Here is a 20982-nt window from a genome sequence, read left to right on the forward strand (position 1 = left end):
AAATGTTAGAAGTAATATGTGGGTTTTTTTTAAGCTTGTGCTACATCGAGGATACTAAGAAAAGTTGAGGCACCTCCTTGTATGTGTTGGGCACAGCAGTAGATTTGGGGGCATTGTTCTGGGAACAAATGACCAGCAATGTAAAAATTCCAAAAGCTGGTATTTGGTGGTATATACAATTCACTTATTAAGAAATTTTACAATCATACACACAAATCGTTATTGTCCCTTATAGCTATCAGATTCTTTGACTTCATATAAAAAAGTTACTTGTTATAGGCATTACTGCTTACATGTCCTTTCTCTGTCAAAAATATTCACTGATGAGAGTGATAATGTGTAACTACTAGAGCAAGAAATCAAACATGGCTCTTTCAAGTTCTCAAAGAGTTTATAATTCAAAATTAAAAACAAGCGTTTATTCACAGTTCTCTCTTTTGTGCTTTTTGCATTTTATTTATCCATTTAAATTGATATTTGTTGCTCTTAATTAAAATTAGTTGGGTCTAGTATTTGTCTGACCCCCCATTAAATTGCAATCACCTGGGGGAAAATATTGTGTTTACAGCTGGAGTTGAGTTTTAAAAAAAAGAATACATTGAGCTTTTTTGTGTCTTACCCAATTATACATTAAACAGGTTTGAAGAGATACTATCTCTTCCCAAGCACATTCCAAAAAAAGCACAAAATTAATGATGCATTCAAAACAAAAGTGTTCTATTTCATTTTTATTCATCCTACTTGCTGAAAATCTTTAGAAAATGCAAACAGATTAAAACACAAAGTTTCCAACCTTTTTTAATAGTTCTGTACATTTAAATCTGGGTGACTTTCTTTTGACAGTTTCTGAAGCCAAAAGTATTTTAAGTACTGAAATAAAAACCTAGCCCTAGTAACTTTATTCTAAAATTAACTGTTTTTACCAATATACTTACAGATATGCAATACGTCTTAAATTGCCATAGAAATAATTACTGTCACATATGAACTAATTTCATAATGATTATGTAAAATCTGTCAAAATTAAAAGATAAAGGACAATGCTATTTTTCCTTTGTGACAAGGAGTTACGTGTTACTACTGGAAATTTTACTTTCTTCCTTGAAATACCAGAAATTCTTCTGTAAAATAAACACATCTCATCAAGACTCTCTGGAACTAGTATAATTACCAGAGGCAATCGCTGTGTTAGATCAAAGAAGCAAAACAATAATAGGCAACGTGTGACCTCTACCATGTCACCAGAGACCAATTTTTCAACAGGGAGAAGAGTCAATAATCCAGAACAGAAAACATTAAATAACCAGAAATGCTTCCAAAGTGTGGCTTACCACATCCATCAAGGCTGCCACACTCAGAGAGTTAGGAGTCTCTATGGTTTCCGAGAGAACAAACTTCTGGGGATTTATCACAACAATCATTAAAATCTGCATAAAGCACCAGAGGCAAAAACCAATTTCCCAAATGCAGAGTAGAATTTCAAAAGATACTACAATGATTTTCCAATTTTCATAGGATGCTTTAACAAGTATAAGGGGAAGAACACAGATGATTAAATATTTTGCATGTAACATTCACCTAATTTTTCTTATTTACCTATCCCCACTTAATTTTCCTAAGAAATTGTTTGGAAATCAGGCTATGAACATTAACCAGATAAATATAATTAATAAGAACACATTAAAGACTTCTGCAGGTTTTTTGTTTTGTTTTCGTAATAATAAAACAAAACAGGGGCTTTGGTCTCCTTTGTAATATATGTAGTTGACTAATAAGAATTATAAGGGTGCAAAGAGGGGTAAAGAAATTCCCACTCTCAGTAATTACAGTCAAATAGAAATACATTTAAAATTGACTTTTAAAAAGCACCACGAATAAAACTGTGTCTTGGAATCAGCAAAATCTGACTGATTTTCTTAGCTGCTACTGCTGTCTTCTTTCAAAATCAGATGTGAGTTAGGGACTGAACACACGTATCTGAATTATTTAATCTGCAAACACCCATTCAGGTGGTAATTCAGATAGTAAAAGAGGGGCTTAGCTTAAAAGGAAAAGCACTGGAAATTCAAAGCAACTATGAACATTCTGGTCTTATAGGGATGTGTTACTCCTGCTGCCTTCAGCTTTCCACTTGGTCATCTGCTCCTGACTTTCCATCTTCTTATCTTATTAACATTGCTAATTGTATTTGTCAGTTTTGCCACAATTTCAGTGCTACTTAAACAGCTGTGGGTTTTCTTTAGGCAATTATCAGTCACTACACTTAGGTTTCTAAATTAGTTGTTGAAAGGCACTTTAACCTTGAAAAAATAGACACAGAGCACACTGCACCGTTAAGCCTTACATGTATGTACATGTGGCTTTAAAATGAATAATTATTTAAAAGGATTTAAAAAATCACACACACAAGTAATTCAAACTTATTGTAAAGTTATACATTAGCAAGAAAATGCTTAACAAAGCCTATTTTATACTATTCATCATTTTATCTTTTCCTCTTTACTACACGTATTGTAATACACACATTCTATGTCTAGGTACATGTATATAGTATATAAACTGGGCTATAAAAATACTGCCAAATTCCTCTACCTTTTACTACCTATCTGCCAGGTGGCAACACCCTTCGAAAGTCTCCACAATCATATAAGTGGTATCTTGAAGTCACGGGCTGCATGGCAAAGAGTTCTTACCACATGCAGATTGCTCCACTTTCTCCATTTCCTTTCAAAGAGAAAATTATTTATTCTATTTGTTTTTCTTATTCTCTATTCTTGACTCTGACATTGTTTTTCTTCTTACTACTACAAAATGCACAAGAAACACAGTCAGGGAGAAACCCAAGTTTTAAAGTTATTCATCAACTGATACCCATTTCTATGAAATACAACTAAATTAAAAAAACAAAACTTCTGTAATCCAAAAATAAATGGCACATGAAGTGCCATGTATTCCCTTTGTATGTTAAAATAAAGTCAAAGAACTTTTTAGAGTTAAGTTTTGGAGTTTTTAAAGGTTTATAATATCCTGCTTTGGGGTCAGTCAACAGCTTGTTAGAATAATTTTAAAATTAATGTAAGCTCATTCCTTACCCACCTCCCCTCCCCACCCCCAGACATGCCACTTTCTGCTCCAAGGAAAGAAAAAGGTGGTATTTCAACAGTGTAAAATTCTTCACTGAGAGACAAACATTAAAATGATAAACATTTTGGAAAGCAAAGTACACTTCAAACCCTAACTGTTCTTTCAGACCTATATTGACTCTTATAGTAGTTGCCAACATTTGGTAAGGATTATCCTTCCATTAGACAAAAGCAAGCATTCCTTAGATAAATCAGGAGTTTTTGCCATGAGACTCATAAAACCTTTTCACAACACAGATTTTCAAGAGAATCCTTTAAGGTTTTAGGAGGCTGCTCCTTTTACTCAGTAACAAAATACACCCCATGGTGTCTCACTGACCCCACTCAGCTGTCCTTTGACCTCTTCAATTGTTGAAGCCTAACTCCAGGGCCCGCAGAATTTGCCTCCCATATCAAAAAGGCAATGTTGCTTCCTCCTAGCACCTGGTGTAACAAAACGCAACAGTTCTCCCTCTCTCTGTCTCCTCTGCTCCTTCTCAGACCATTTTCCAGATGTTCCAGGCCCAAATGTTAAGCCAATACTAGGTTTCAGGATCTGCGTGGTCACCATGAAGGAACAAACAGGGACCCGGCTAAAGTGGCAATGACCCTCTTGTTCTTTTTGGCCTCAAAAGGATACGATGGGTCATAAAAGAGGAAAAGATCTTTGGCCTCTTTTGGAAATGCCAGGCTATTGAAGCACGTTTTAACTTCCAAAAGGAGGGAGCCAGTCTTGGGTTATGCCCTGAACAGACAAGAGTTACCTAAACAGTATCCCTAAATTCTCAATTCTAAGCACACTTTTGATTTTCTTTGACATAGGAGGGAAAAAAGGACAGTATCACCTTTTTTTCTTTTCTAAATTAAAAGGCTTCCAAAAATAGAAAAAGAAAACTTTTATAAAATTTTTAAAACATACATCTCAGGATACTATTATATGATAAAAAGTTTAAATATATGTGGTCACTAGATATGGTTTGGGTTTTTCTGCAGAGGCCAATAATCTAGATGTCTCTCTTGTTAGACAACTTGAAAGATAAAACCACAATCAACAAAGAAGAATCGAGAACTGAACTCTTATTGTCTTAATTTAGGTATACAGGAAATATAACACAGAGGCTGTTGTAAGAAAAAAAACCTTGGAGCTGAGAAAGTGTTTTGTTTTGGGTGTTTTTTTTGTTTTTGTTTTTGTTTTTTGGTGGAGAGGATGGGGGAGGGGAGAGGAAAGCAGGGAGGAGAGGAAACAGAAGGAGAGGAGCTCTTAGAAATATCTGCTTCATCAGTTTAAGTACCAAAGACAGTAGCTTTATCTAAATTCTAAATATATTCCAAAAAATATTTGATCTTAAAAAATTTGAAAGGGGGCATATTATAATTGTACAATACCTTGGTTTATTTATTAACATTTTTGAATCACGTTCATGATTAAGTTGGGCTGTCAACACTTCAGGGAGCCTGTTGCCTAGATTTTACTTGTTTAAAGCTTTTTTGTACCTGCAAAAACATAAAAAATAATATATACGTAAAGACATGAGTTAATTTCCAAATGCATTATATTCCATAATACGGTAATTTAAATATTTACAATTCTACAAAAATTCCAATTAGAAATGGATTATCAAACTCTTACACAACTCCATATGTCATAAATGGCAAATATAGATATTCCTCCTTCTTTATATACTCAAAAAGAATTTCTTTTCTGAAGAGTTCCCCCTACTAAATATAAGTTGAATAAATCTGTTAAGTCTGCATTTTGGACAGGTGTTACCATAATGCTTAAAGCCCAGAGACTATTTTTATTTTCAGAAATGAAATTAGTGAAAGGTAATTTCCTTACCCTAAGGAGTTTGAGTTTTATAATCTCTGGTGCTTGAGCAAAATTTACCTTCCCAAAGAAGTATCAAAAATTTAAAACATAACTATATTGATTAAAATTATTTTTCTACTTTTTGAAATGAACGCTTTAATAATTTCCAAGGAAGAAAGCCTGCAAGAATAAAAAGAGCTACAGTTTCCTACGCTTTTGAGTAGTGTATTCTTAGAAGAAATTAAATAATTATAATTACATATAACTGGTTGAAAATTACAGTGTGCATATTATTCTCTCTGCTAGATTATAGTCAATATAAACTATTGCATGGAAAAAATAGAAAATACAGTCATAAGGCATCAAGTGAAATAAAAACTATTTGTCATTGTTTTTTACATAACTTAGAAGTGTTTCTATTTTGTTACTGTGTCTAAAAAGAAAAGAGGATTTTCTTAAGAATGTTCTAATTTCAAAATGCATATTTATGGCACTAAAACATTTAAAGTTATATTAACATATATTTCTAAAAAAAAGGCTTTCATTTTATTCTCCTTTTATGCCAACTTGAAAGAGAGAAAAGAACCATTTTAGATTTTGAAATAAAAATATCTTACCTCTCTTACTGTCAGAAGAACGTCTTCAGGCAAAAGAACAATTAAAAATGCAAGTCGCAGATTTTCAATCTCATGTATTTTGCACCCACCCACCCACAAATAGACATCTTTTTGTAAGTCAGGAGTCTTGCTCCCTCCATCCGAACCCAAGATTACCCCATATGGTCAGCAAGGTCAAACTGCATTACTGCCAATGAAACTATATGACTCCACAAGGACCTTAATGATTTTAAAAAAAGGTCAGTAATCCAATTCCAATTGCTTCAGAGTCTAAAATTGCTAATTTTTGGCCACGTGCTGCACACTTCACCTGCTAGTAATGACATTTTTGTATTTTCTTCTAATTACACTCAAAGCTAAGACCTTTGGCCCCGGGCCACAGACCCCTACTCAGGCTGCACACATTCTCTTAAACGACCTGATCCTTTGTTGTCACACTTACTCTTTCATCTATTATTTACACCCATAGAGAAGGAAGATACTCCACCATTTGTATAGCTTAGAGCTTCTAATCATCTTAATTTCTTTGCCTTTCAACCTATGGTCTTTTTCATAGACGAACGCCAAAAACTTTGACAAAATCATTTTTTTCAACCGCATACACACACCACCTTCCCCTGTCTTACTCCCCGGCCAACCTCCTTCCTGTTCCTTCTCTACCACAGAAGGGACTTTGTATCAGCTGGGATTCACAAATTTTGACGTTCACCAACAAAATGAATTTCTAAATATAATACAAAATCTCCTCCTTGCTCTCACAGATCAATAACGATTGTATTTCTCTCATCAAAGAGCCTATTAAATTAAGTGGAAGGTTACTTAAAATTACTTAATGTCTGCCCCCCAGCCTCCCTAAGGCATAAGCATAGAATTTTCAGAATTCCACTGCAAAAATATCAAAGAAACTTCAGTAAACAGTAAGGATGTTAGTTATGTAGCTGAAACTTTTCAAACGTTTTATTATCTACAGATGCTCAAATGCTTACAAGAAAAGAAAAAAAAAAGAAAAGAGGAAGAAAAGCATAATAAAAAATTACATATAAAGAATATTTATCTGTAATATATTACAGATAAAAGAATTTGTAAATCTTTACCACATTTTAAAAGACTAGTTCTCCAAATAGTAAAATCCTTACATAAAACATTCTATATCTTTGTAATTTCCCAACACTTTTCCCACACCTTTTTTTAAAAAAAAATGTCCAGACACATTTTGAAAATCCAAAGCACAGAATTGTTTACCATGATGCAGATGTCCCCTTCAGATCACAGCAGCAACCCCAAGACTCTGATTTCCAAGATGTTTATAAAAGGACATATGATCCATCTTTGCTCCCTCTTCCTCTATTGCTCAGCTTACTCTTGATTTCTAACAGTATTTCCTTGTTGTCTGTCCTCTCTGCAGACCCTGAAACCCCTTGTCTTTTCTTATTTTCACCATTTGCTTCAACCAGCAGTTCACTGGAGACCCATCCATCTTGTAATGCCTAAAGTGACAGATGCTCTCAGGAACCACCACACTGCTGAGTGAACAAAAGATAACATCACCTCTAGGAACTCCAGAGAGAAATACAACTGTAACCTTAAGACAGGGGCTGACTTGACAGACATTGGACCATAAATCTCTTCTAAGCAAAAAAGAAAACAATTGCCACACACACAAAAAAATCTGACACAATCAAAGGCAGAAAAGAGTGATTATTTGTGGATTGCCTTTTCACTCTGCAGCTCACTTTTCCCCCCTCAATGCTTTTATATTGGGGCAATTCACTTGCCAAGAGGCAAGAGAAGGTCTTGGGGAAAAAAGCCTTCCTCAAGTATCTTCTTTCATTCAACAATATTCAAAGTGAAATTCATTTACATGTGTGTTTCAGTAAATCTAAGGCTTATGATACAGCATCCTTAAGGCTGACCCATCTCGTTTGCATAAAGCAATATCTAGACTCAGAAATGCTGGCTCAGTTCTGCCACTGTGAAAGGCATATGCATACTTTGCAAATTAAAAACACGTTAGAAATTAAAAAGCAATACATAACACAATGTCAACAATATGTGTAGCTCATAAAAGAAGCTCATCATTCATTCATCAGACAACCTCCAACTTGGGTTAAAGAGACGGTTAACAAGAGGATTCTGGGAAGGACTACAGCTCTCTTTTTTAACAAAGAAAAGGTCATATTAACATCTCCCAGCAACAAACTAATGACATGGATGCTGTAGATGCAGGGGACTCTGCTTGATGTCATCTAGGTTTTTTTGGGTTTTGGTTTTCATTTTTTTAAGTATCTTACTTAAAATCTTCATGCAGCTAAAGACAAATTTAAACTCTAACATTTAAATTTAATTTTAAATTAACTCTAACATTTAAATACCGTGAAGGGAAATTTTAGAAGAACAGAAAAACAACAACTGATTTGGAGGGCAATTAAGAACATTGTGATCAATGTCAATTATGAGGATTAACAACCCGTTTTTATAACAGATATCAAGGAACACAGAACTCTGCTGCAGCTAAATTCATCATCATTTTCAAACAGGGTAAATGATAAAAATATCTTTGTTAAATCTAAAATAAAAAGTCAAGTGCTCAAGAAAAGTTCTGTCAACCTTATTTCTAAGAAGAAATGTCAGCATTTACAATGGCATTTCTTTAGTACAAATATTTTAATTTTTCTTTAAAATTTTTGCACAAAAAACCTTTAAGTTACACTTATTTTTCTTTGAAGTCACTAATGACTCTTCTCATTCCTATTTTACTAAAAAAAATATAAAATTTAAAAGATACTTTATTTTATCTCTTGCATTTGGATTATTTGTTGGGTAAAAGAAAAATTTTCAACTTGATAAATCAACATATCTTTTTCTTAAACATTGTTTTATGTTTCCTTTATTTCCTCAAACTCTTCAGTGTATCTGCACAAATAAGATAATACAAATATTTCACAATCTCAGAATTTTCTGATTTTTATTTTAATACTGGCAAAACATAATGCATATAAAATAATTAAATGAATATATACAATTAGGTAACTCAATGGGGAAAAGATTAAGTAATTACAGACTGCTTATCAATATATAAAGGACTTGTTCTAATATGGACTTGATCTTTAACTAGACAACTTTGTTTAATACATATTGACCTTAGGTAATCCCCCCAAAACTGCTGGTCCAAAAGCACCACATCGTTCAACACTATCAAACTTTGGCGTTAATATCAAGAGAGAGACGTGACCTTGAAATGGCAGTTCCATTGCAGAAACTCAAAAAAAGACCCAATTAAAAGATCTACTTTAAACACAATAGGATCAATATTGTATGCAGGAAAAGTACACCCCTGTGGAAAGTTCTTATTGTCTGACTGATCAAAAACAAAACAAAACTTTTCTTTTTTCAGGGCCTCCTCCAGATCACAGTCAGTGCCAGAAATCCACACAGGAAAAAAAATCCATCAAAATGAAACCCTAAAAGGGTTTACCCTTCACCATCCTATTTGCACTTCAAAACCCTGTAAGGCCTTCAGTTAAAGCCCAGGGCTGAACCATTTCAATAATAAGAGAGGTGGCCAGCAGTAATTTATCTCCCATTTGGCCTCTGGACAGAGCTGTAATGTCTAGGAAGCTTCCCTTCCCTGACTCGAACCCTCCCCCAAGTCTCAACCTTCATTTGTGCAGCTTTGGATCTGCAATACCTTATAAACAACTTATATGCCCCTTCCAATCAGATGCAAGAACAGTTTGTAACTCAAGATTTGAGTACATTTTCTTGGCAATGCTTTCACAAAATGGAATGCTGCTGAGGTAATCAGAGCATTGAAAATACCAGGTTAAATTTCAGGTTCTCTTTGTTGTAATAAGTTGGAGAAGAAAGAAACTTCCTTAACTTCAGCCTTTTTCTTCTCACACATGTTGATTGTTGTCAGAACTTCTTCAACTTTTTCCAATTTATACCTTGATATCCTTTACATTTTGGGCTACATCAGCCAACTTCCTGCAGTGATGTTCATGTAAATTTAAATCCTTGCATTGTAAAATATCTTAACAAATCCAAAAAAGTGGAGATTTCACAGGTCACAGACTCCTGGGTCAAAAAGACCTTAAAAACAGATATCAGACCACTATGACTCAACTGATTTATTCTACATTTGTTATCAAATTTGAACAGTAACTGTCATCACACGCACTCACCCGATTTTCCTCTAGTAAGATAAACACCAAACAATGTCAACAGTTATTTAAATTGAAATATAGGTCCCAGAAGTTATCATATGGGAAACAGTGAAGTTATTCCTTAAAAATGGAGAACATTTTGTCACTAGGCATGAATTTTCTATTTTAAAATTATGTTCATATGCTTACTAGTATACAAAGAAGATGAAAAATATATGCACCCTTTCCCCTACCTGTTCATTGTTTTCTGTTTTCATTTCAATGACAGGAGTTTGTTTTTCTAATTGATTCTGATAAATTCCATCTGAACGCCACATTAACAACTTGCCCTAAATGATTCCACTATAGTGATTCTGGTTTTATAAGATGAAAACTTTCAAGTTATTTCAACAACTTTATAAATTTAGAGACTCCACAGGCAAATATAAAAGCATTTCATTTAAACCTAATATCAGTTAAGAGAAGTTTAAAAGAATAAAATTAAATATATGACTGATAGTTAAAAATACAAGAAACAGATTTTTGTTAATTAAAAGAAAAGAATTATTTATGTTTTGGTGATATTTATCAATAAAAAATATTTTCTTCCATTAAAAAGGTACAACTAACTATCCTTACATCTTGTTAGCAAATATTTTTCATTTTCAGAGCTCCAAATACCACAAATTCTAAAAAAACCAACTCTCACAGCCAATGACTTTACTGCATGCTACCAGGTCAATGAATCTCAGATTTGTGCATGAGATAACATAAAAATTCAAACTGCATATATAAACCAAGAAAAATAGATAACTGAAAAAACCTACGGGACATGAATTTTTATATAACTGAAACAAACTTTGTCACTAATAATAATATTCAGGAAACCAAATTTCTTAACCTACCACATGACATTAAAAAAGAAAGCTTTCCTCAGAGAGTCAACAAGAGTAATTGATCCACCACAGAGGAAATATTCAATCTTCATTAAATATTTATTCAGTGCAATAGGTTGTTAAGTCTATTTAGACCTCAAAGAAGAAATAGTTCCTGTCTGGTAGGAATCGGGTCTTGGGAGAATTGAATGGAGATGAGAGGCAGTTCCACAAGTCATGACACTATATTTCAAAATGACAACGCTAAAAACTGGAGGTGTGCTACAAAATGTATGCTACTACTTTGAAATCTGACACAGGGACTTCCCTGGTGGCACAGTGGTTAAGAATCTGTCTGCCAATGCAGGGGACATGGGTTCAAGCCCTGGTCCGGGAAGATCCCACATGCCGCAGAGCAACTAAACCCCTGCGCCACAACTACTGAGCCTGTGCTCTAGAGCCCGCAAGCCACAGCTACTGAGCCCGTGTGGCACAACTACTGAAACCCACGCACCTAGAGCCTGTGCTCCACAACAAGAGAAGCCACCGCAGTGAGAAGCCCGTGCACTGCAACAAAGAAGCCCATGCAGCAACAAAGACCCAACACAGCCAAAAATAAATAAATAAATAAGTAAATTTATTTTAAAAAAGAAATCTGATACAAAGAAACTGATACTTTAAGGGAGTATTAATTTTAACAAGTTTCGACTGGGTAAGTGAGCAACTTGATTTCCTATTCATGTAGCACAATAAGATTTGGATGTCCAAGATCTGCGGTTCCCAACCTTCCCACCATAGCCAAGTCACCTGTCTTCTCTGGGCCTGTTTCCATATCCATAAAATGAAGGATAAAAGTAATACATTTCCAGATCAAAAACACTATGGTTGTAATGGGGGAAGGGAAACGATCCCATTCACAATGGCAACAACAAAAAGAACACTCAGGACTCATCTTAATGACGGACCTGTGATAACATTTTTTAAATTGCCAAAGTTGATTTGGGTGATTTAGTGAAAATTTACACACAGAGAAATATGCAGAGTAGAGAAGCCTAATTAATTGTAAAATTACTTGTTTCTCAAACAAAATAATAAACAACACAATTCCAATCAAAATAACAGTAGAATTTGGGGAGAACATTATGAAAACATCCATAAATTCATAAGGAAGATTATCAAAGAAAAGATGGGAAAAACATCTTTTCAAAAAAGGTTATAAGGGGAGGCGAGTCAAAATAAATGTTAAATTATAACATAAGAGCTTTTGGCCATTAAATCCATGCCATTAAATCCAGTGAATATTTTTCGGTTCTCATCTAACATTCCTTCTGAGTATATTTCTTGAAATTTCCTTTCCTTCCACTGGATTTCACCTTACAACTTTCTGGCTTTCTTCCTTTCCTATGCTGCTTTTCAATTTCCTTTGCACTCCCATATTACACTATCCAGCAATGAAATGTTGGCATTCCACTGAGTCTAGTCTGTGGTAGCCATCTTCCAAGATGGGCCCAATGATTCCCACCTCTTGTGTAATCCACTCCCACATCAAATCAGGGCTGACTTATGTGATCAATAAAATATGGAACAAGTGACAATGTGTGATTTCCAAGGTCATAAAAGACATTGCAGTTTCTGCCTTGACCTCTTGGATCACTTGCTCTAAGACGGGGCAACCACTGTGTTGTAAGGACACCCAAGCAGCTCTCATAGGTCCTCATAGGTAGGAACTGAGGCCTCCTGCCAACAACCAGGACCAACTTCCCTAGTTGCTCTCCTTGCCTCCTCTCTGGCACACTCCAATCACTTCTCTGCATCACAGTGCAAATATAATCATGTCAACTCTTTGCTAAAGACTTTTGAAGTTTTATATTGCTGAGGATAAAAATCAATATTGGAAATGTCCCTGCCTATCTCTCCAGCCTTATCTTGCACTGTTCTCTTCCTACAGGCGGTGCTCCAGCAACACTGACCAACCTTTAGACACTTATGTTCCTGCTGCCTGTGATACCACCCATCCTTTTACTTTTGCCTACTTAAATCACCTCATCTTTTAGATCCCAACTGAAGCACTGCTTCCATAATCTCCTCAGCCCTTTGCTGAAAGCTCTCATAGAAACTTATTCATCTCCTGCTTAACTTTTAATTCACTTTTGAGCTATATAATTTGATGATCAATTGTTTTAATGTTTGCCTTTCTTCCTAAATTCTAAGCTACATTGAAAGTAGGGACAATGTTTTTGGAGTTTTGCCTATTATTGAAATCACAGCACCTATTGTGGTGTCCTCCTACATAGCAGGCACTCAAAAATATTGTTTGAATAATTTAATAACTTAAAATACAGGGCCGGCACATGAATGAGAAGCTCATTGGTGACAGTCCAAAAAAACCTTATTATCTATAAGGATTATTATATGATAATTGAGCATTATAAAACAATAAAGGGAAGAAGGAATTGTTCATTTAATTATACTGAAGTAATGATCAACAATTTATAAAGTAACAGCTAACAAACAACTTAGAGTAGACACTAAAAATAAATACCAGACAAAAGATTAAATTTAAATATCTATACCTAAATACATTTATATGCCTACCCACATAAGACCAAATAAAAACTAAGAGGAAACAGAATTAAATATTTTTTACACTGATATTTATCATGTACCAAGATTTATTATGGTATCATAGTGAGAATTTAGCTTTCTAAGCCTGGAAATCACAAAGGGTAAGATTGACAGATTTGACTAGTGAACATATCAAACTTCCATATATTTAACATCTAAAACAAATAAAAAGAAAAACTTTTCTAGCTAATGAAAAGAGTTAATGTCTACTATGTATATAATAAAGTAGAACATTAATATCCCCACTCCTGGGCACAACTTACTATTCCATCTATAAGGAAAGAGTTAAGCACATTATAGTAACAGCAACAACTACTACCATTTACTGAGTACCTACCATGTACCCCATGTACATTGTCTCATTTAACCTCACAAATCCATCCATAAATGGAATTCTATAAAGCTATAAGAAGTATATTTCTGACATAGAACTATGTTCATAATATATGAAATGGAAAATATAAAACAGTAGGTTCCCATTTCTTTTTTTTTTTTTTTTTGTGGTACGCAGGCCTCTCACTATTGTGGCCTCTCCCGTTGCGGAGCACAGGCTCCGGACGCGCAGGCTCAGCAGCCATGGCTCACGGGCCCAGCCGCTCCGCGGCATGTGGGATCTTCCCGGACCGGGGCACGAACCCGTGTCCCCTGTATCGGCAGACGGACTCTCAACCACTGCGCCACCAGGGAAGCCCGGTTCCCATTTCTATGAGGAAAGAAATACATAAGTAACCTATTAAGATAAAGAGCTAACAATATAAATCCAAACAATGTGATGTAAATTTAAGACAACCCTCAGAATGGGAGAAAATATTTGCAAAGGAAGCAACTGACAAAGGATTAATCTCCAAAATATACAAGCAGCTCATGCAGCTCAATGTCAAAAAAAAACAAACAACCCAATCCAAAAATGGGCTGAAGATCTAAATAGACATTTCTCCAAAGAAGACACAGGGAGGGGGAAGGGTAAGCTGGGACGAAGTAAGAGAGTAGCATTGACATATATACACTAGCTATCTGTTTTACATAGCTAGTGGGAAGCAGCTGCATAGCACAGGGAGATCAGCTCAGTGCTTTGTGACCACCTATAGGGGTGGGATAGGGAGGGTGGGAGGGAGACGCAAGAGGTAGGGGATATGGGGATATATGTATACATATAGCTGATTCACTTTGCTATACAGCAGAAACTAACATAACATTGTAAAGCAATTATACTCCAATAAAGATGTTAAAAAACCCACAAATTTACGTAAGATATATAAATACTGGGTGATGTGTTTATAGAATGTAATTTTTTTCTTCACGCTTATATTTTCCAATTTTCTATAAGAAGTGATTTCAAATTTTATGCATGCTGCAACTTAACTAAGCTCTGTTTTCTTTTATTATTATCAACATCATCACCATTACTATCTTCATTGACTTTGAACATTTGATATTTGCAAAATATTGACTTTCTTATTTGACAAGTAATACCTTTCCACATTATAGGTTTATTGTAGGCAAATGGACAGTGACAGAAACAGTTTTATGAATGTACACATAGTAAAGACCTATAAATAAATACAGCTTGTCCTAATACCCCATAAGATATCATTTTTACTATCATAAGCCAGTGAATTTGTTAAATTTGCTTGCTTATGTGGAACTTTGAAAAAATTTTCCATGACAATATAGGAAATAGTCCAAAACTGAAAACCCCTAAGATGAAAGACAAAGTTCACAGGAAAAAGTGTCAACTGGGTTTTTTTTTTCCCAGTACAGATGTTTTTAGACTTTCTCCATCCATATCCCGAATTCCCACTCCTAAGCCTTCCTCTACTTCCTATAAATGTTCTACCTTTCTTTAGTCCATACTTGAAAAACATGGGATCTAATCAGTTGTTAATTATTGTCTTTGCTGGTGACTCTTACATCTAAATCATTGGCCATAAAGTCTTTTCTTCTGAGTTGCTGCTCTCCCCTCAACCTCAGTATGACCATTCATTATGTCTAAAATTAATGTCTAAAACAAAACTCATTAAAGTAAAAGCTATTCCTATTTTCCAATTTCATTATTTTCATTTATTCATCTAGAAAGTACTGGGAACTGTGCTAGAAAGGATGATAAAGGCAGTCCCTAATCTCAAAGAGATCCCAATTTAAAGTGAAGACATCTGTACATGCATAAATGTTTAGTAGCAGTAAGAACAAAGTACTATGAAAGCACAGAGAATGTAGCAATTCTGTTTAGAGAAATGAAGAAAATATCAGAGAAGAGATAAGATATGAGTGTCTTTAAAGGATAAAGTAGGAATTCACCAAATAGAATTGGGAGGACCTCCCAGAGCAATATAACAGAATGTCAAAGGCATGGTATATTTTTAAAATACGGAAAAGTTCATTGTTGGAGGGCACTGTGGCAAGAGAAGAAAATTTTAAAAGTAGGTTGGGGCCAGCCTGCAAGGGACCTTATACGCCAAGTTAGGAATTTGAATTTGATCCCAGATGCAGGAGAAAGCCAATGGAAGTTTTCAAAAAAGGAATTAACATAATCGGATTTTTTTTTTAAATAGAAGGTAACCCGGGTGGTAGTGCGAAAGTTGGATTAGAGATCAGGAAAGTTGGATTGGAGACCAGATAAAACGTTCTGCAAGAGTCTAGGAAGTGATGATGGAGACTGCCCACAATCAGGACAGAAGGAACAGAGAGGAGGGGCCCTTTCAGTAGGCAGTTAGAAATTCGGGACTCAGGAGTGGGGACTGAACAGACAGATCCTGGAGACAGACAGCTGCCATACAGATAACTGAAAGCAGTACTGGTGAGATTTCCTAGGGGCTGCGGCTGTTGAGAAAGCATGTGGAGTAAGAAGTTCAATGAGGGAAGCCCAAGAAACATCGTCATTTCACTGTCAAGGAAAGGCAGAGGAAAACCCAGCAAAGCAGGTGGAGAAGGAGCAGTAGGAAGGAAACCAGGAAGCAACGGGGTTGTGAAAGCCAAGGGACAAAAGGGTTTGGAGAAATGGGAGGTGGTCAACAGTTTCAACAGGTAAGAGCAGTCAAATAGGATCAAGAATGAAAATGTGCCATGGCGTATAGCAATGACTCTTCCAAGAAGTATGGTGAACTAGGATGGAAATAAGTTGTCGGCTGTAGGAAAGGTAAAATGGCAGGGGAGAGTAATTAGAAGGAGGGATGCTTGTAGGAGGAGATTCTTCCCTCAAAGAAAAGGGAGAGGTGACAGTACCGAAGAGAGGAGATGATTAGTGGAATAAGGTCCTAAAAGGGATAGAGAAGGGAGAGAGGAACAGCATGGAAGCCACCCATACATGGCAGAACCACAAGACAGGAGCCTGGGTCCCTGATGACAGCAGAGATGCTTTATCAGCCTTAGACAATTACCTCCAAACTTTATGTGGGAAAGAAATAAACTTCTAACTTGCTGTTTAGTGTATCCTGTCATTTGCAGACAAAGGTAATCCTAACTGATATAGGAGAGAAGGGTGTTGAAAAAATAAGCAAGCACCTCTCAAAAGCATGAAATAGCACAGTATATACAGAAGACAAGACCAATCTGGCATTACTAGACTACCAAGTGGGGGAGAGGGAGGGGGAGGAAAGGAAGCCATGTTTTTAATCACTTGACCATGTTATCCTTCATGCAATTACATACAATGTATTGAAGGCCCAAGTGTGAGGAGTTGAGACTGGATACTGTAGATAAAAAATAGCCACACAAAAGGGCGTTAAGCAAAGGACTGATATGTTCCACGTTTCGGCTTTGAATAGATTCCTCGAGTGTCAGGCTTGAAGGGGATCGTGAGAAGGCAAAACAGCATGCTGTGAGAGTGTTGAGAAACCTCTACTATAGTTCTGGGGAGAGATTATGATGCCTGCATGGGTGCAGTGATGGTAGGGTTAATACTTAGGAATTAAACACTTAGGAATTAAATAATTCCTAAGGAATTATTAGGAAATACTTAGGAATTAAATCATTAGGAATTGGTGACTAATGACATGGGCAAGCAAATCAGGATGAAGCTTAGGTCTCTACCTTGCCTTGTTTTTCTCCATCGCCACCGTTAGTGCTTCAGTTCAGGCATGCCACGACCTCATGTATTCACTTAACAAATATTTATTTAGTGCCTTTTACATGTCATGTCCTGCAGATACAATGGTGAACAAGCTAGAAATGGTCTTTGTCCTTGTAGATCTTAGTTAGGGATACCAGTGCTGAAAGCTTCGCAAGTGCTGTCTCATTTCATCCTCAGAACACCCTAAGATATTAGTATTATGATTGTCTGCATTTTTCAGGTGAGGTAACCCAGTCTTATAAAGTTTAATCATTTGCTCAAGATCACATGGCTGGGCTTCCCTGGTGGCTCAGTGTTTGAGAGTCCACCTGCCGATGCAGGGGACACGTGTTCGTGCCCCGGTCCGGGAAGGTCCCACATGCCGCAGAGCGGCTGGGCCCGTGAGCCATGGCCGCTGAGCCTGTGCGTCCAGAGCCTGTGCTCCGCAACGGGAGAGGCCACAACAGTGAGAGGCCTGCATACTGCAAAAAAAATAATGATAATAAAAAAATATATATCACATGGCTAGTCGATAAGTGGTGGTGTCAGGAATCAGACCCAGATCCGTCTTACTTCAAAGCCATGTTTTTAATCACTTGACTAGGTTATTTCTCATGCAATTACATACAATGTATTAAATAGTATGACAAGCAATACAATGGTTTGGATCATTGCAGCCTCCTAACTAGGACACTCTTAAAGCCTTGGCATGTTCTGGCCAAAATAGTTTTTCTAAAATGCAAATTGGGGAGGATAATGGTGTCTTCTCTGATTAAGGACACTCTGAGGAAGGAGATGAGGTTTTGAATGGAAGGTGATGCACTCAGGTCTTAGAAATATTGATTTTGAGATGGCTGTGAAATATCCAAATGGAGGTATCCAGCAGTAATTTGATAGATGAATCTGAAGTTCAGGGGGAATCAGGTTGGAGATAAAGCACTTGGCATCACTAGTTCTTAGAGGTCAGCTGAAGTCAAGGCAATTACTGGGACTCTTTAGGGGCTCCTAGAAGTGAGAGGAGCAGCCTGCTGAGAAAAGGGCAGTTGGGTAGAGGCTAGAAGAGAATGGAGGAGATTTGAAATAATTACTTAAGAAAAAGGAGACAGACTCAGTCTAGGATAGTCAAAGGTATAATTAAGTTGTATTTAGCATTAGGGAAAACAAATTTATAGGGATATCAATCTGAGCCGTGGGAGGATTTTCTACCATAGCAATCACTAACTCAAGAATAGGAAAACTTGCCAAAATTTCATTATTTTACTAGTTTCTTTCTTTTCTCCCAGGGTGAGTTCCTGAATTGACTTGCTAATGAACACTTGACCTGTCAGGTTCTATTTAAGTCCATCTCCCCTTTGGACTTTGAAATTTTCAAAAAGTCCTTGGAGACTTGGAAAACCTTTTTTAAAAATCGTTTTTATTCCTAGCAACTTGCAAAGCATTGTGTGTATACTTGGTTTATCTCCAGGTTGGACTATAAGGTCTCTAAGGGCAGGAACTGTCTCACGCACAGTATGTCCTCATTAAACGTTTGTGAGATTGGAAAGACTTTAATCTGTAAACCTCAATGTAGAAACTAACCAACTGTCTATTACTATCAAGCAGTGATTTTTAAGTTTTCAGACTTGGAATAAACAGTCTCTCCCTTCAAACTTTCGTTCTCTGTTTTTCATCAAGAGGTAATTAGGATGCCCCACCCTAGTACATACCATTTTGTCTTTGGAGTTTGGGTGGGCCCTGCTAGCAGCTCTTTAGGCTCTGTGACCATGGATGAGTTACTAAGCATTTCTTGGCTTCCTGAATCCTTGTTAGTAAAACTCAGGAGACTGGACCTGATGATTGCTGATGTCCCTTCTCATTCTAAAATCCAGAGATTCCATGACCCCTGGAAGACCTTTAAACCACACCTGAGAACCAATGCCTTATAAAATGCAGTTAAAACACGGGCTCCATGTTTTACCATTGGAAAATGGGCAAATAAATCTCTCTCCCTATAAAACTGGGTTATAATCTACAATGCATATTACTTCTAAAATGAAGACACTGACACTTTATTTTTAATTATTGATTTGAACACTGGTTAAAACATTTTATCAGATGCACATTTGTGTTTCAATGTAGGTTTACCCAAAAATCAAATAAAAGGGCATTTTGGTAATAAAAAGAGAAGAAAGCTGGAAAAATATGAAACATCATCTTGGATCTCATGTGCACTTTGGTAACACTTTCCTTTCTTTCTTTTTTTTTTTTTTCAGATGAGAAATCAAAGAGTGTGACTCAAGATTATAGAAGTACTAAATGGCAAGGCTGGCACTAGAAACCAAGGCTCCTAATCATATACTTTTTTTTTTTAAACAACCAAATTGGTCAAAAATCCCTGAAAGACAAAAACAGATGAAGCTGAAATGCCAGTTGGTTGAGTTTAAACAGAGGCCCCACTTTGTTCTTTCCAGGTTTGATAATAAACAATTCTAGTGATTAGCATGAAGGGCTAGCAGATGAAACATTCTGACTCCTAAAAAATAATTTGTATTTTTGCACCACAGTTAGTAAATCAATTGTAAAAATTAAAGTAAACGGAAAACAAGGAGAATTAGCAAACCCAGAACACAATTTTCCTTCACTCTTTTGGAAGACAGATTGAAAAAAACAAAACAAAATCCCCATGGCTCCCTTCATTAGCAGCCAGGGTGGTGAGTCCCTTTGTAAATCCCACATATAAAGGCTCAGGGCTACCTGCAGAGCCTAGGAGTACCAATCACATTAGTGAAGACACCAGATGACCAAAGGAAGCCGTGAAGGTCTGGGAAAGCTAGTAAACAAAAGGCAGCATTCCAAATGAATGCCATTGCTAGAGCCTGCATTGTAAAATGCCTGGATTTAAGAACCCTAAAGCAGATTAGCTTAAGACAACAAAAGATTCAAGTAAGATACAAAGAACTCATTTTGACACATTAAGAAATTGTCTTCATTAGATCATCAGGTACTTAAGAGTAATTATTAAAAAAAAATAATTCCACTTAAATTGCGTTTGAGGCAGTGAGGCCTAGAAGAACAGGGTTCAAAAAATGTTCTTGAATACGTGTTCATGACCAAAATTCATGAATCAGACACATGGGCCTTTTCCCTTTTACTCTTCCTGACATTTTAAAGGGCTATAATGACTTTAAAATTTGTTGTACACATCATTTCAATTTTACCACTCTACCTACGAGTGCTACTTTAAATACCAACTAGAAAAGCTCAAATCTCTCCAACTGTGACTTTTCTTCCACATTGTTAACTCAGTTACAAAGAAAATACGTAACAGTTTTGGGGTATGAACGGTCAATAAGAAAATAAGCAAAATATTAGGCCATGGTACAATTTCCTGAATATTTTCCATCACTTTACATGCTTGTTTCGCTTTTGTTGCAAAGTTTAAACTCAGATGCAATTTAGATACTTAAATGTGAAAATGTGGAAGGAAAACTTGCTTGTGGAGAAGGCTGAGATTTGCTGGTATTTGTTTTCTTATTGGACAGGGGGGCAATTAAGAAATTATGTTAAATATATTTAATAACTCCCACTATTGTTTGCTATTTTATTCACTAAAGAATCCATATTACTAAGACTAATAGCACTGATGTAAAATAGAAACAATTACTTATTGAAAGTCCTGTAAAAGGACATGGCCACATATGTGTAAGATTAGACAAAATGGCCTTCCACTCAACATTTTCAGGTGTTCAGACCATCAATCA

At 36.0% G+C, this 20982-nt stretch overlaps 1 protein-coding gene across 5 annotated transcripts in view; it reads right to left on the minus strand.

Annotated features, from left to right (window-relative positions):
• Positions 1-20982, minus strand: part of GREB1L (GREB1 like retinoic acid receptor coactivator) — a 262317-nt gene that overhangs the window by 130002 nt on the left and 111333 nt on the right. For all 5 annotated transcript variants that reach the window (XM_030842585.2, XM_030842584.2, XM_060310347.1 and 2 more), the window contains exon 2: positions 4509-4616. The gene's annotated coding sequence lies outside the window, so the exon portion shown is untranslated. The remainder of the gene's footprint in view (positions 1-4508; positions 4617-20982) is intronic.

The sequence above is a fragment of the Globicephala melas genome, chromosome 13 (genome assembly GCF_963455315.2).
Source record: "Globicephala melas chromosome 13, mGloMel1.2, whole genome shotgun sequence".
Taxonomy (NCBI): domain Eukaryota; kingdom Metazoa; phylum Chordata; class Mammalia; order Artiodactyla; family Delphinidae; genus Globicephala; species Globicephala melas.